This window comes from Biomphalaria glabrata, chromosome 1, assembly GCF_947242115.1.
Source record: "Biomphalaria glabrata chromosome 1, xgBioGlab47.1, whole genome shotgun sequence".
Lineage (NCBI taxonomy): Eukaryota > Metazoa > Mollusca > Gastropoda > Planorbidae > Biomphalaria > Biomphalaria glabrata.
The window spans coordinates 65,154,151-65,170,687 of NC_074711.1; the positions used below are offsets into that span (position 1 = coordinate 65,154,151).

At 36.1% G+C, this 16,537-nt stretch overlaps 1 protein-coding gene across 1 annotated transcript in view; it reads right to left on the bottom strand.

The window, feature by feature from the left end:
- The window catches only part of LOC106074120 (neuronal acetylcholine receptor subunit beta-3-like), a 31,511-nt gene that overhangs the window by 11,385 nt on the left and 3,589 nt on the right, over positions 1–16,537 (bottom strand). The window lies entirely within an intron of this gene.

A 16,537-nucleotide genomic window follows, 5' to 3' on the forward strand; every position in this document is an offset into this window, starting at 1 on the left:
CTAAAAAGTACCTCTTCAATATAAATAAAAGAAAATTACTCACTCTAAAGTCTGTGAGCGTAGTCAAAGGGGTTTTGAGTTTAAACCCCCCGCCAGGAGAGTTTGAGGATAAAAAATACATCTTCAGTGTAAGAAAAAAGCAAATTACGCACTCAAAATGCTATGAGCGTTGCCAAAAGGGTTTTGAGTTTAAACCCCCATTCAGAGGGGTTTGGTGCTAAAAATACATCTTCAATATAAAAAAAAAGCAAATTACACACTAAAATTATTTGAGCGTAGCCAAGCCAATCGGGGGTTCTGAGTTTAAACCCTTCTTCTACAGATGGCTTTTTTTTTAAAGTTACAAAATCCTTCAAGTGTGTTTTGAGTCTAAGATCCCCCTACAGAGCATTTTGAGGTGGAAAATCCCCAACAGAAGATTTTGACGATAAAACTTCTCTTTTCGATATAAAATCTAAAGCAAACTACAGTCACTTAATTCCAAGAGCGTATTCAAGAGAGGTTACACATTTTTACCAGTGGCAGGGCTCCATTAAAAAACTGCAGTGAATAGTCATCTATCGAAATCGAAAAACACTAAATGTAGCTCAACAAAGATGGCTAAGACAGATTTTAGGAGTCAGTTATAGAGATCGGGTCTAAATCAAGGAAATCCTATGCCGAACTGGGAGTCGACCCCTTAGTAAGATTGTGAGAGAGCGACGCATGAGGTTTGCGGGACATGTTCTCCGACAAAATGAATTACGCATAAGAAGAGTTGCAATGATATCCTAGTACAACTTGACGCCACTCATTCATTCATGGAGGTCCTCATGGTAGGTGGGAAGAGGCTTCAGACATTACCAGTGACAGATTTTTATGGAAACAGCTTGACGTCAAATGCTCCGAACGGCGTGGGAGGGTCTAAGTCAGTAAGAATAGCACATTAGGTTTTTGAAATAAAACTTTTTAATAGCAGGAAAATGCAGTGTAGATACCTCAGAATATGCATTTTGTTGGCTTTCAATACCAGAAATAGTGCTTGGCGGTGGGGCTTCGCCCCGCGCTGGGGAGCTGCTAGCGCTCCCCCAGACCACCTTGCTAGTAATGGCGGGGAGTCTACAATTTTATGGAAACAGCTTGATGGCAAATGCGCCGAACGACGAGGGAGGGTCTTAGTCAGTATGTCTAGCACATTAGGTTTTTGAAATAGAACTTTTAAATAGCAGGAAAATGCACTGTAGATACCTCAGAATATGCATTTTGTTGGTTTTCAATATCAGAAATAGTGCTTGGCGGCGGGGCTTCGCCCCGCGCTGGGGGAGCGCAGACCCCTTTGCTAGTCATAGCGGAGTATCTACAATTTTTCCACAAACTCATGGAAGAACCTATTCTAGGGCACAATAAACGTCTTCCGAAAGAATGAAGGGTCAGAATGTAATAAAGATTTTGTACGCACACACACACACACATAAATACATATAATTTTTTTTCGCGGTTGGGGGGGGGGGAAATTCACCCCCCCCCAAAACCCTCCCCGAAAAAAAATCCTGGCTACGCCCATGATTATAGTCATTATAGATCAATCATCTATGCATCTTAGGTCTTAGTATAATAAGTAATCTAGATATAATATATCTAGATCTAATAATCTAATCTAGACTCTAAAATTCTAGAATAGTAGAATCTCTAAACTAATAGATCTAATTCTAGTCTAATAAAGTAAAGTAATCAGGGGCGTAACTAGGGATTTGGGGGCCCGGGGGGATTGACCTCTTTGGGGGCCCCTTGCATTTTGACATTCGACATATGTCATGAATTAATGTACGCAAAAATATATAAGCCCCAAATCAAATTGGTTCAGTATATCAGTAAACTTAACAAAAAGTAATCATCAAGACTCTTTTAATGAATAATACCGTTGTTTATTAGTTAAATAATGCACAAGTGACAAATCTAAATTGATATCGCTTCACGTCGTGCATTCTGTGCAGCAAAGACATCTATAACATCAACTACATCGATACTTTCTAGTATTTGTGACTTCACTGACATTAAAACCATGATAAGCCTTTCCTGCGTCATTGTGCTCCTGAGATACTTTTTGATGAGCTTGAGCTTTGAGAATGATCTCTCACATGACGTAATGTCGTAATGGAAGTGGCCTGAGTTAGCGGTATTCGGAGGAGGTTGCAAAGTCTGAGCACACGTAATTCCCATATGAAGCCTGTTTCCTCAATATGTCTATTGGTGATTGTATTACTGTTTGTTGATGAAAAGTGCTCGTGCATCAATGACATCATTGAAAAAGCTATTTTTCATTTATTTCATCATACAAACAGGAAAAGTAGCACAGTTTGTCACAAGCGTGTCTTCTAACTGGTGTCTTGGTTCAAGAAGAAACCCAAAGGTATCCATTTTCTTTCCAGCCTTTGGAATCTGCCCTTCATCTCCATATGAAATCTGTCCAGCACTTCTGTCACAACACGTTTGAATTGCAGTTGTGTTGACAGTCCTACATTAGAACTCAACTTCCCATCAAGTCTTTTCTTTCATATGGTTGTTTTGATTACAGGGAATCCATAGTATTCACTACCTTCTTTTGCTTTTTCGATGGATTGGGTGTTTGTCAGTTTCTCATCATTTTGCAGAAAGCATGAAAGGGTACTAATTTCTTTAGCAGATTCCAGTATATGCAGTCCAGACTTTTGTAGTTTTTTCCGAACTATATTAATTGGGCACAGGAGCTTTGACCAGAATTCCAGATAGGCAAAAAATTCTTAATCTTCCACTGCATGAAGAAGATTCTGTGCTAATATTATATGGCATTACGTCATTGTTGGTTGTTTATGTTTTGTGCGAAAGCAAAAGGATTCAGGGTATACAAAAGTGGGAAAGATCCATATCTCGTTATGCTAGAGTATAGAAATACTCCGATAAGTGGACTGCCGTATTCACCATCACAACTGCTGACGAGTAGAAGACTCAGGGAATCATTCCAACTGATCACAAACTATTGAAACCATTGGTAGCTGAAAATGCAGAGACATTACTCAACGAACGACAGATGAAAAGCTAAGTGAAATACGATGCAAAAGCAAAACTACCTAAAGATTATTCTGTAGGAGAGTTCGTCTAGATCAAACATGGAAGAAAGCAGTTGTCATAAAAAACATTCAGCACCCAGATCTTACATCATAAAGACAAACAATGGAAAAACATACAGAAGAAATCAACGCTTTTTAAATAAAAGTTTTGATTAAGACATCTCTGGGTACTATGATACCGATGAAGACAATGAACTGCAAACTGTTGCAACAAACGAAACAGACAGTTATAGACCAACGTCTAGAGAACTTGTTCAGTCAAGACAACCAGAAGTGGACGAATTGTTAAAGTTCCTAGTAGACAGTGCCGGTCGCAGTGGGCGCAGCGCTTTCATAGGACCCGCGCTAATTCCAAGTGTACATTATTAAATTAAACAATTATAACGTATATAAAATAACAGGGTTTTCGCGACCTCCTGATTTTTCAGGGCCTCCAGGAAATCTCATAAAAAGGCAAAATATACGATAAAGTCCTGAACTTTTTTTGAATTTATTCAAATCTCCTGAAGAATAGACGAAATTGACGTTTTGGGGTGCCAATAAATAAAAAGTGGCATTGCGAGCTTTCATTTGATAAAAATTTATTGCAAAGACGAAAGTAGGCCTATTTTCTAATTAAAAAAAATAATTTTGACATTTTGCTTATCCCTACCCAGACTAGGCCCCGCGCGATCCGTTTCGCATAGGGCCCCGCAAATGCTAGGGCCGGCCCTGCTAGTAGATATCACTATTAAGAACTTTAAAAGGAAGGGTGTGATAATAACTTCAATAGGAAGGATGTATTAATATTATATGATATTACGTCATTATTTTTTGTTTATGTTTTGTGCGAAAGCAAAAGGACTAGATCATAAGATGTAAATAAAAAGAGAGAGAGTTTCCATTGGATTGAGGAAAGATGAATAAAGGGGTAATAACTCGAGTGTGAAGTTTAATTCTGAAATTACAGACGCCAAACCCGAAAAATGGACAATTTTAGCATTGTTAAGAATAACTTTTTAGTTATACTCGATTCTGTAAATTTTGCTTCAAGGTTAATTAGTGTAGCCATATAATACTCGCCATTTAGATCTATTATTAGTAAAGGTAACAAGATACCTGGAATTCGCTGTATATCATGCAGTTTTATTTGTGGCAACAAATTATAAAACGAAATGTCTATTTCGTTTCTAGAAACTGACCTCTGCGGCAAAAATATTTTTAAAATATCTAGGTTTAGTCTTTGTGATAAATTTAATCCGTAAATGTTGATTTAAAAAAGACACCCGTTGACACTATTTGTCAATCAAATATATTAATTTATGTATTTACAAATAAATTTCGGACACCCATTTGGGGGCCCCCCCTAGGTGGGGGCCCGGGGGGATTTTAAAATTCTCCCCCCCCATCCCCCCCCCTTAGTTACGCCACTGAAAGTAATATAGATTTCAATTAATAGATCTATATTATTGACTTATAATTTTAAATTTACATCTAGATCTAAGACTACTAAGAGTTAGACTCTACTTAAGACTAAGAGACTAAAATAATTAAATATAGACTATTATGACTATAGATCTAATAGTAGTAATAGACTAATAGTAGTAATACTAATAGACTAGACATCACAAGACTCTAGATCTATCTAGTAAAAAGTTTTAAAATAAAAAGAGAAAGAGTCGACATTTCTTTTAGATCTATAGTAAAGCAAAATTCTTTTTCTGCAGCTATACAGGAACACACTGGTGTTTAAAAAAAAGCAGCAAAATGTAGATCTATAGAAGCAAGGAATTATCAGGATTTATCAAGCAGCGAAACTTGCTAGAAATATAATAAACACGTTTATTTTTCTCGCCTTTTAAATACATTGAATTGGCGGGAATAGCGGCCATTATAGGGTAAAGGTCAAAAAGGCTTTCTAGTGACCTGTGCACCCTCTAGTTTATTCTCCTCTCTATTATTCATTACATATATTCTCCAAATTACATAGATCTAAATATTTATTGGTATGTATGTTAAAAAAGTTTGTAAAGTTTGTAATTAAACTTTTTAGTTTGTAACTAAAAAAAAATTAATTATCTTATCTTCTTATCTTATATAATACAGACGTTACTTCAAAAAAGAAGATGATTACGTCCTACGCGTCATGCATTTAGTCATGCATATTAACCAATGACTTAAATTCTGCCAAGTCACTGGTTTTCCTGGCTAGCTCAGGCAACCCATTCCATGCTCTAATAGCACTAGGGAAGAAGGAGTATTTGTACAAATTTGTCCTAGCATATGGGACGAGGAATGTGCCTTTATCTTTGTGTCTTTCAGAGTATTTTATTAAATTTTGTTTTTGTATTTGAAGATTATGGTTCAGTGTTTTATGTATGATTGCTACTTTACTTTTGAGCCTTCTGTCCTGAAGGCTTTCTAAATTTAGTGATTTTACTAAAGGTGTTACTCTAGTCAAATGTGAACATTCGTTTGTTATGAATCGCACTGCTCTATTTTGTGTCTGTTCTAGTTTCTTAATGTTTTCTTGAGTTGAGGGGTCCCAAACAGAGGATGCATATTCTATTATTGGCCTAACCAAGGTTAAATAACATTTTAGTTTTATGTTCTTATTTGATTTATAGAAATTTCTTTTAATAAATCCTAATGCTTTGTTTGATTTTTTTGTAGTTTCATCAATATGTGGATTCCATGACAGTTTTTCATTTATTATAACACCTAGGTATTTTGCGTTTTTAGTCTGTGTTACTGGTTTGCCATGAATAAGATAAGTGGAATTAATTTGTTTTAGTTTTTTTGTTACTCTTAACAACTGACATTTTTCTGGGTGGAAAGACATGCTCCAATTTGATTCCCATTTCTGTAATTCATCTAATTCTCTTTGTAAAATATCTGTGTCTTGTGTTGTTTTTATTGTTCTATATATTATGCAATCGTCTGCAAATAATCTGACTTTTGTTCCTGAACTAATGCAATTTGGTAAATCATTTCTAATTATGTAAATTAAAAATAGTAGTGGACCCAAGACTGTTCCTTGAGGTACACCTGAGTTTACTGTTATCGGTGTTAATTTAGAGCCATTTATTATTACAGTTTGTTCTCTCCCTATCAGAAAGTCTTTAATCCACTGATGCAGTGGACCATTAATGCCGAAATATTTTAATTTTTTAAGCAAACTATGGTGGTGAACTTTGTCAAAAGCCTTAGAAAAATCTAGTAAGATAGCATCTATTTGTTCACTATTATCTAAACCTTTTGAAAAATCATCAATTAGTCCTATTAGTTGTGTTTCACATGATCTACATTTCCTAAAGCCATGTTGGTATGGTGTGAGGACATTATGTTTGTCTAAGTGGTTTATGATGTTGCTACATATTATGTGTTCTAGGATTTTACATGTGATGCTGGTAAGTGATACTGGTCTGTAGTTTCCTGGGTCAGATTTTTCTCCTTTTTTAAATAGGGGGGTGACATTAGCTTCTTTCCAGTCCTTTGGTACTCTGCCCTGGTTAAGTGAAGCCTGAAAGAGTATTTTGAACACTGGGGCTAGCTCATTACTTAGTTCTTTGAGTAATCTAGCTGGAATACCATCAGGTCCAGAAGCTTTATTTGGTTTGGTGTTGGCTAATAGTTTTTGAATTCCATTTTCTTGTACTACTATATCTTCTATGTTGTCTACTTGGTTCAAATTCAGTAATATGTCTTTGTCTCCTGGGGCTGAGAATGCTGATGCAAAGTATTTGTTTAGAATGTTTGCTTTAGTTTCATTATCATTATGTATTATGTTATGTTCATCTTTTAATGGCGCTACGCCTGTTGTTTCCATTTTCTTAGACTTAATGTATGACCATAGGTTTTTGTTGTTGTCTTTAGATATTACATTGTTTATGTATTCACTCTGCAGCTGTCTGCTTACTTTTTGGGTTAAGTGTTTAATTTTTATATACTTTTTGTAAACTCTTTCTGCAATAGTTTCTTTAAATTTTCTATATAGGTTTTCCTTCTGTTTACAAAGCTTCTTTAGTCTATTATTAAACCAGCATTTATTTATTTTGTTTGATGTGTATTTAGTTGGTATTTGATTTTCTATAATGCTTTTAAGATGGTTTTTAATAAAATTCCAGAGGTCATCGACTGGTTGGTTAATGTCTTTTTCTAATAAGAATGTTTGTTGAAAGTTTAATGCAGCTTGGTGTAGTTGTGTTAGGTTACATTTATTCCAGAGTAAGATTTTTCTTTTGGGTTTTGTATTGGCTACTGCTTTTATCTGACTGTATTTTTATGATCTCATGGTCTGATAGACCAGGGATAATATCATAATCAACTACTAATCCAGGTCTGTTGGTTAAGAAGAGATCTAATGTGTTGTTTAATCTAGTTGGCTTTTTAATGATTTGATCTAAACTTAGGTTGTGTAAAGTTTCTATGAAAAGCTCATTTATGTCCTTAAGGTTTTGGTGTTTATCTATGGTTAGTGTTTTCCAATTTATATCAGGTAGGTTGAAATCGCCCATAATCCAAAAAACTGCATTTTTATTTGTCTCTTTAAGTGTCGTAATCTGATTACATAGTTCCTGCATGTATTCTAAACTAGAATTTGGTGGTCTGTAAATGCTGCCTATTATTAGGGACGTTGAGGTGGTATTAATTTTACAAAATGTTGATTCTATATTTTTTGAGTTAGGTAAGGTAATTTCTTCTGCTATAAGAGTGTTTTTTATTGCTAAAAGAACTCCTCCATGATTATCAGCCCTATCTTTTCTAAAAATTTCATAATTACTATTGAAAATTTCTGCATTATAAATTTCAGGATGTAGCCAAGTTTCTGTGCCTGCAATTATGTCTGGTTTCTCACATTCTAATAAAATTTCTAAGTCTGCTGTTTTGTTCCTAATGCTTTGAAAATTTATTACTAAGGTTTTAAGGTATTTTGGTGTTACTTCTTTAGTAGGTTTGTTTAGTGAGGCTGTTGTATTAATTTTAGTAGATTTAGGTTTAACAGGAGTGGATCTGGCTAGTATTATTATTAATTAAACTAGATATAGATCTAGACTAGAACTTAAGATCGGTAATCATGAATGTGAGCGTCAAAAATTATTTATCGCGACATTCCTTGTTGTCTCTTCCTGGCCAAAAACAAATCCAGATTTGTTTATCAAAAATAATTTTGGTATCATTAAGTGCTGCCAACTAGAAATGAGAAACACCCATTAACATACAGATGTATTAATGTTAGACAAAATAATTTAGACCACAATAAAATAGTTCTTTTTTTTTAAAGGTTTATTGCAATCAATTTTTTTTTGTGTGTGCTAAATATATGTTACTTTTCATTGTCACTGAATTATGAATTATTACAATCTCTGAGTAAATACTTTTTTTGTGTGAAGTAACCTACGTCTGTATTTTATAAGACAAGATCTGAATTGAGATTTTTTTAAAATAGCTTTTATGAATTGCTAGACCAGATTCCATATTATTTTAAATAGTTTTTATTTTCATAAAGAGCATTTTTCATGCTTATAGCATGCTCAGAGCACTATGGTCCAATCTGTTTTCAGGATCACTAGGGGGTGGGGGGGGGGGGGGTATCCAGGGAAAATGTTTTCAGTAATGCTTTTTATTAGTTGCTCAGTAAGCACAACAACTCTGATTGAGTCCGATGTTGAGAACCTCGAGCCTCTTTATATGTAGCTATCACAAGCCCAAGTGTCTTATGTCTCTCACGCTTGTCATATAGCGATTTCTATTTATTTATTTCTCTTCCTGTATTTTGAAAGTAAACGATGTTAAAAATGGTAATTAATTTATGTAAAAAAAAGCTTATCATTATACAGTGAGAAGCATACGCCGATATTTTTCAGAGCCTGCCTTAGGTCACTGCAACCTATGTGACCGCAGTGAGCCACGCACTGTCATAGAACCCACTCTAATCCTAGGTGTAAATTATTAAAACGAAACCATTTTATAACTTAACAGATTTTCTGTGGTCTTCTGGTTTACAAGAAGCTCATGGAAAGTGACTTCTCACAATTTATGGAAAAAAGATACTTGCGTGTGTAGGCCTACTGTAATAGTCCTGCCTTGTATTTGTTGATGGCTGTCGGACTTCGACACTCTGGAGGCAATGGGCAGAGGCGGCCTTAGCAGTGCGCGGGGCCCTGGGCGAGTGTCATATGCGGGGCCCTAAGCCGTAAGTGTAGGCTATATAGCCATACCACATCACATCACGCTAATGTCTCGTCCGCCTCTAATGCTGTAGGTCTTATTTTAGCTATAAAACATAGTACCTTACGTATGTACTGTACTATTGGCCGTTTGACTACATTACATAATGTACTTTAAGAAAGATTTTGCCTTAAAGTTTAATCAACGTAACTAATGATTAAGACATTTGTTCATGAACAATCAACAAACTACATAATAATATTTCTGCTAAACACTCTGAATGTTAAGATTATGGCGCCGCAAGAAGAGCGCAAAAGGTCGATTGTTGATGCGAATAATGTGTTCTTGGACTCCTTGGTGCTTTCCCTTCAAGTTTACACCATTGTATTTGTATCCCTGGACACGACAATCGGCGATGTCCTGACCAACTTTCAACAGCGCAGCAAGAAGCGCCATGACAAACCCTTTCCTGTTAAGTTGTCAACACTAGGATACGTCCAAAAAACTCAATATAAGGGACATCAGCTCTTTGTGGCTAACATCAGGTCTGTAGTCAAGAATGACGGGAAAATATTTTGCAAGTTTGATTTTATCAATAATGTTCCCTTTTACTTCTGATGCCATAATGTTCATATGCTCGTTTTGAATCCTATGCCCAATGTAATGGCCGTGAGCCTCGGCGTTCTTAATTCTTCGAAGATGTGCTTGCATGGTTGGGTCGACTTCGGCTATCACCGTTGTTCGTTTGTTTCTCTGTTCTCCCAAGATATGCGGTGTTGTTTTCTTAAAGGTACTGTACAATCGCTAGAATTTTTGTTAAGACTGCACGCTACAGCAGTTTTACTTTTCTAATTTTTCTTGCATCACGTTATTCGTTGTGCTACCATTTGACATTCTCAGAGCTCAATCCAACCACAAAGTCACACACTTAACGGGATGTACAGAAACCTCGTGCTGCTGAAGTTTATGTCATGTTAAGAGCTTACATAGAAATAGTATTTGGTATTATAAAGATGCCTGGAAAGATTTCCAAAGATATTGAGTATATATGAGAACTGTTCTGGTTTTCGAAGCTGACAGTGTCAATGGAATCTCCAATCGCGGGGCCTGGGGAGGTTGTCCCACTTGCCACCCCCTAAGGCCGCTACTGGGCATAGGCGTAGCCAGGGGGGGCAATAATGTTCCCTTTTTCTTCTGATTACATCAGGTCCATAAGCTGTTTCGAAACTGTCATATCTTTGACATATGCTGATAACGCGAATGTTTATTTGTATAGCATTAGGGCCTCTTCTGGCCTTGTTAGAATGTTCTTTGTGCAAACATTAAATAACTTTATCCTGATCAATTTTGTTGTTGCGTAGTGCCACTATGTTCACTGAGTAATTTGACCACAACACATATATTTAGAAGCAAGCATCGTCTCAACAGACAAAACATTTAATAATCATAATAAAATAGTGCATAATAACTTGGCAACTCCAGCCATGGAAATACATCACTTAGAACCCATTTATATTACATCTCGTATCTCTTACACAATACATACATACATCTCTTTACTCACAGGAGTCCAAAAGGTAACTTAGGTTTTCACCCTGTGGTCAAATACAGACCAATTATTTCTTCGTAAATAAGGCACGAGATAGTCAAATGACTATTAACTCACTCCATGCCACATTGAATCTCTAACGAGTATGTGACAGAAACCTATGCCAGATGTTATGTTCTGGTGTCTGGGCTGTAAATTGTTTGATAGTTAATATCGAGCCTTTCCTGTTTCGTGCAATCTTTAAGCGCGCGAGAGAGTTGTCATGTTTTTTTTACACCTTCAAATCAATTAACTTCTGATACGAAGCAACTTAGCATATAGTGATTTCACTGAAATAAAGTTTATGAGGATAATCTATATAATTGTAATAAACTGGAATAAGCTAATCTGTATTTCATGTCCGACCATGTACGCTTTATTATGGGCTTGCAATTAAAAATTCTGTAGCACGTAGTCGTGACGATTTTTTTTTTTTTCATTTGCACATAATTATAGCTATCATTATATTTAGTAAAGGCCTAGAATATGATAAAATGTTATTTTCTTTTTGTCTTGGAGGAAAAATTCTAGGCAGCTGTCAATTTGAGAAGAATTTTGAGTTGGATGGCTGCCTGGTCGTGTGGTTTGCGTGCTGGATTGTCGTTCAGATTTATTGATGGTCAAGGGTTCAAACCCTGCACGCTCCCATCCCCCGTCGTCCTGCGTGAGGTTTGGACTAGGAAGTAATTATCTTCAACTCTGAAGGAACATCCGAAACATGTAAAACATTTTACGAACAAACAAAACAACATGTTTGGTGCATTTTAAAATAGTTAGGCCTACTATAAGTGGAACCAGACAAACTGCTTTATGTATAATCAGTGCCTGCTTCTCGTGTGCTTCTGATGTGTGTTTTAATTGTAATCAATTATTCATCTGTTCTTGAACCAGTTTCCGTGTTGTACGTTGCAGTCTGTCCATCTTAGCATAAGTGGCCGCTCAAAAGCACACCAGCAGTCACATTCATTACATAATCAAAAACCAAACTGACCATGGTTAGGAACACTTCAGGGATTGCATCTTGAGGAAGGCGAGACTATTCGCAGACAAACTAGGTAATGAATTAGTGCTGCCGATAATTTGTAGTCGACATGAGACACACCAAGCAAAAAACATGTGTTTGGATTTTGGGATTATTAAAGAGCACTGTTTTACAGTCCGTATCTGGATTCGTTAGTTTCTTCGTTAACGTCTCTCTTTTCAAGCAATACTAATGCTCAGTTCAACCTGTTTTGTTTACATCCTAAAACGATGCAAGAGCATGAAAAAAGTAGGCCTATTTATCTACTTATCTTATATCATACAGACGTTACTTCAAAAAAGAAGATGAATACGTCCTACGCGTCATGCATTTACAGTGAAATTAATATCGCATAGGTAGGGGGGAGCGAGGGGACACCAGCTCTTTTCTTTAATATGCTCGGGGGGAAAAAATTGAAGCTATGACTTTGAGCCATAGGTGGTAACTTGCATCCCCCTGCAAAAAATCCTGCGGGCGCCCATGAACACCCAATATATCTTGTCTATGAAATATACAATTAAATATGTCTTGATGTGAAATGAAATCTACATGTTCTTAGCAGCTTAGCCCAGATACTTAACTACTATTAAAGACAAGCACATCAATTTCAACACATAAAACTAGTCAATTAAACTTCATACAGACTTTTATAATTGCTTAAATTCTCACGTGACTTCTACTGTGACCTAATCACTTCTCTTTACATCGCTACTTTTCTAAAATCTTCTAACAACTCTCAGGTCGACAGACTACTAGCCTACTTAGCTACTAGACTTGTAACAACTCTCAAGTCGACCGACTACTAGCCTACTTAATTACTAGACTTGTAACAACTCTCAGGTCGACCGACTACTAGCCTACTTAATTACTAGACTTGTAACAACTCTCAGGTCGACCAACTACTAGCCTACTTAATTACTAGACTTGGATTTCCTTCTACGTTTTCTTTTTTACACGGCTACTACAGCTTGACTTTCTTCTTAAACGACTTATAACCTTGCTGATTCTTTTATCCGTGGTCCAATAGAAGCGAGTCACAATGTCATCCTTTCTAGCTCTATATTGGCCAAAATCACCTAAATATTAGAAACTACTACAGGATTACTATTTTACCAGTGACTCAAATCAAATACAACAGAACAAAACATAATATTAATCTTATATTTAGATCTAGGCTATATAGACTTAACAAAAAAAAAAAAAGCAAATCAACAAAAAAAAAAAAAAAAAACAAGTTGAGCATATATTTATGTTATTGCAACTTTATTAATATAATTGTTAGAAAAAGGAAAGAGTTTATATAGTTAATTATATAATTTATGCCTACAAACAAGCGTGCAGCACCGGTTTAAGCAAGTGAAAAAGAAAATCTCAGAATACTAAGTTGGCAACACCTCTGTGACATCATTGTAAACAAAATGGCAGCGTGCTGAGCAACCTTGACGTCGCTAATGCTTTTTGTTGATGTCATATAATTATAAAAGTTCTCTGTTTTACAAGAAAATCTTTTAAAAACACAATTTATATTTATTAATTGTATTTTTAAAAAAATTTTGAATTTTCGGCGAATCATTAATTTTTGACGCTCATCTTCATGATTACCACCTTAGATCTATAACTTAAGACATGTACCTAACATAGAACTAATTACTAGTCTAGTACTGTGGTAGTGTTAAGTGTAGATTTGTGATATATGATACTAGATCTAGTTGTATTACAACATATAAATCTAGGTAACAACATGTATTTACTTTTTCTGATTAATGTCCCTTGGTAAGGGAAGGCACTGCAAAAGAAAACAAGTTGGACTTTCATCTTAGTTGTATACCTTTATCACGCTTAGCTAACTTACAAATGAATTATTCTTTAAAATTATTTGAATATTGTAATAATTAACTTAAGAGAAACGACTCAACGATATACAGATGTTTATTCACAAGAGGACATCAGCAGGACATCACAAACACACAAATCTAGTAACAATGTCTGCATTGAGCACAGCATTTCTTCGACTTGGGCAGAACTCCGTTATCTTGTTTAATGTCAACATTCACCTCTAGGCTATAGTTCTTAGCAGTGCATCTTTCGCAGAATGAGATGTCGGTGCGCATCACATAGTTACAAAGCAGAGTTACAACAATATAATATTATTATTTTAAAGTCTAGAGCTAGAATACATATATACTAGTCGACCGGTTGCGTAGCATACACCTCTATTTTGCAGGGCGGCCTTAGGCCACTGCAACCTATGCGACCGCAGTGTAAATATAAAAATTCTTTAATATTATCACAAATTACGTAAACATAATATTTTCCAACTCTCTTCATATCCATTCCTTCCGGCTTCCAGCTTTTAATCCCACTTCCATTCAATATCCAAATTCGCACCATATCATTCACACCATGCTTCGATACGACCGTAACACAGAAATCAGAGAGTGATCTTTCCTTTACTCCTTACTACTCGTTTAAACTTTTGAGGAAAGAAGAGAATTATATATATATAATATATATCATGGGTGTAGCTAGGGGGGGGGGGTTCTTGGGGTTCAACCCCCCCCCCCCCGAAATGAAATTCCCCCAAGGGGGGGGGGGGGAAGTCGGAATTTAGTGACTGATTTTTTGCTTTGATTTTGTTTATTTTAGGTGAGATTTTAATACTAAACCATAACTTGCCCCAGCACAACCAAAGGGGTTTTGAGTTTAAAACCCCCTACCAGGGGGGTTCGAGTTTAAAAACCCCTACCATGGGGGTTCGAGTATAAAACCCCTACCAGAGCGGTTCGAGTTTTAAAACCCCTACTAAGGGTTTTGAGTTTAAAACCCCCTACCAGGGGTTTTGAGTTTTAAACCCCCTACCTGGTTTTTTTGCAGTTAACTCCCCCTCTTCTATAAAACAAAACAATAAAAAAATGCAAACGAAAATCCCCTAATTCTAAGAGCACAGTTAAGGAAGATTTTGATTTTAAAACCCCGTCTAAAATTTACGATAAACCCCCTCTTTAATACAAAAAAAGCTAATTACGCACTCAAAATGTTATGAGCGTAGCTAAATGGGTTTTGACTCAGTTTTGAGTTTAAACCCCACTTCAGTGGGGTTTGAAGGTAAAAAATACCTCTTTAATAATAAAAAAAAAAGCAAATTATACACTAAAAATGTTATGAGTGTAGTTTATGGGGTTTTGAGTTTAAACTCCCCTCCAGTGGAGTTTGAAGCTAAAAAGTACCTCTTCAATATAAATAAAAGAAAATTACTCACTCTAAAATCTATGAGCGTAGTCAAAGGGGTTTTGAGTTTAAACCCCCGTTCAGAGGGGTTTGGTGCTAAAAATACATCTTCAATATAAAAAAAAAAACAAATTACACACTAAAATTATTTGAGCGTAGCCAAGCCAATCAGGGGTTTTGAGTTTCTTCTACAGATGGCTTTTTTTTAAAGTTTAAAACCCCTCCAGATGGTTTTGAGTCTAAGATCCCCCTACAGAGCATTTTGAGGTGGAAAACCCCCAACAGAAGATTTTGACGATAAAACTTTTCTTTTCGATATAAAATCTAAAGCAAACTACAGTCACTTAATTCCAAGAGCGTATTCAAGAGAGGTTACACATTTTTACCAGTGGCAGGGCTGCATTAATAAACTGCAGTGAATAGTCATCTACCGAGATCGAAAAACACTAAATGTAGCTCAACAAAGATGGCTAAGACAGATTTTAGGAGTCAGTTATAGAGATCGGATCTAAATCAAGGAAATCCTATGCCGAACTGGGAGTCGACCCCTTAGTAAGATTGTGAGAGAACGACGCATGTGGTTTGCGGGACATGTTCTCCGACAAAATGAATTACGCATAAGAAGAGTTGCAATGATATCCTAGTACAACTTGACGCCACTCATTCATGGAGGTCCTCATGGTAGGTGGGAAGAGGCTTCAGACATTACCAGTGACAGATTTTTATGGAAACTGCTTGATGTCTGTTACGTGCGCATCTTAGTGTAAATGTGAAATGGTGCGAATGCGTGTTGAAAGGAGAGGAGAACCAAAATGGAGGAATATGAACAAGAAAGTGTTTTCAGTATTAATAAAGATTAAAGTATTTATAAACTGTGATTTGTCGTTTTCATGTCTAAAGAGTCTCATCCAATAAGAAGACGTAACAAGTGGCGCCCAACGCAAAGGTAAAACCCACGTATCCCTCTATACACAGTGGATCTCCTGTCAACAGACAGTAGAGGTAGTAAAGTCTAGATCTAGAGACAGGAGAACATTCGATTTGATATTATTAGTAATCGACTATGGCGGACAAGGCTGAGGTAGCAGCGTTGAAGGAAGAGGGAAGGTTGTTGGAGCTTGAAGGGGCAGAACTAAGAAAATACGTACAAGAAAGGTTGATGGAGAGGGAGAGATTAGCCATGGAAAGAGACAAAGAAAAGGAGAGATTAGCGATGGAAAGAGACAAAGAAAAGGAGAGATTAGCGATGGAAAGGGAAAAAGAAAAGGAGAGATTAGCGATGGAAAGAGAAAAAGAAAAGGAGAGATTAGATAAGGAGGACAAAAGAGAAAAAGAAAAGGAGAGATTAGATAAGGAAGACAAAAGAGAAAGAGAAAAGGATAAGGAGATAGTAGCAATTGAAAGGGAAAAGAAAAACGAATTAGTTGCCATTGAAAGAGAAAGATTAGCGTTTGAAAAAGAGAC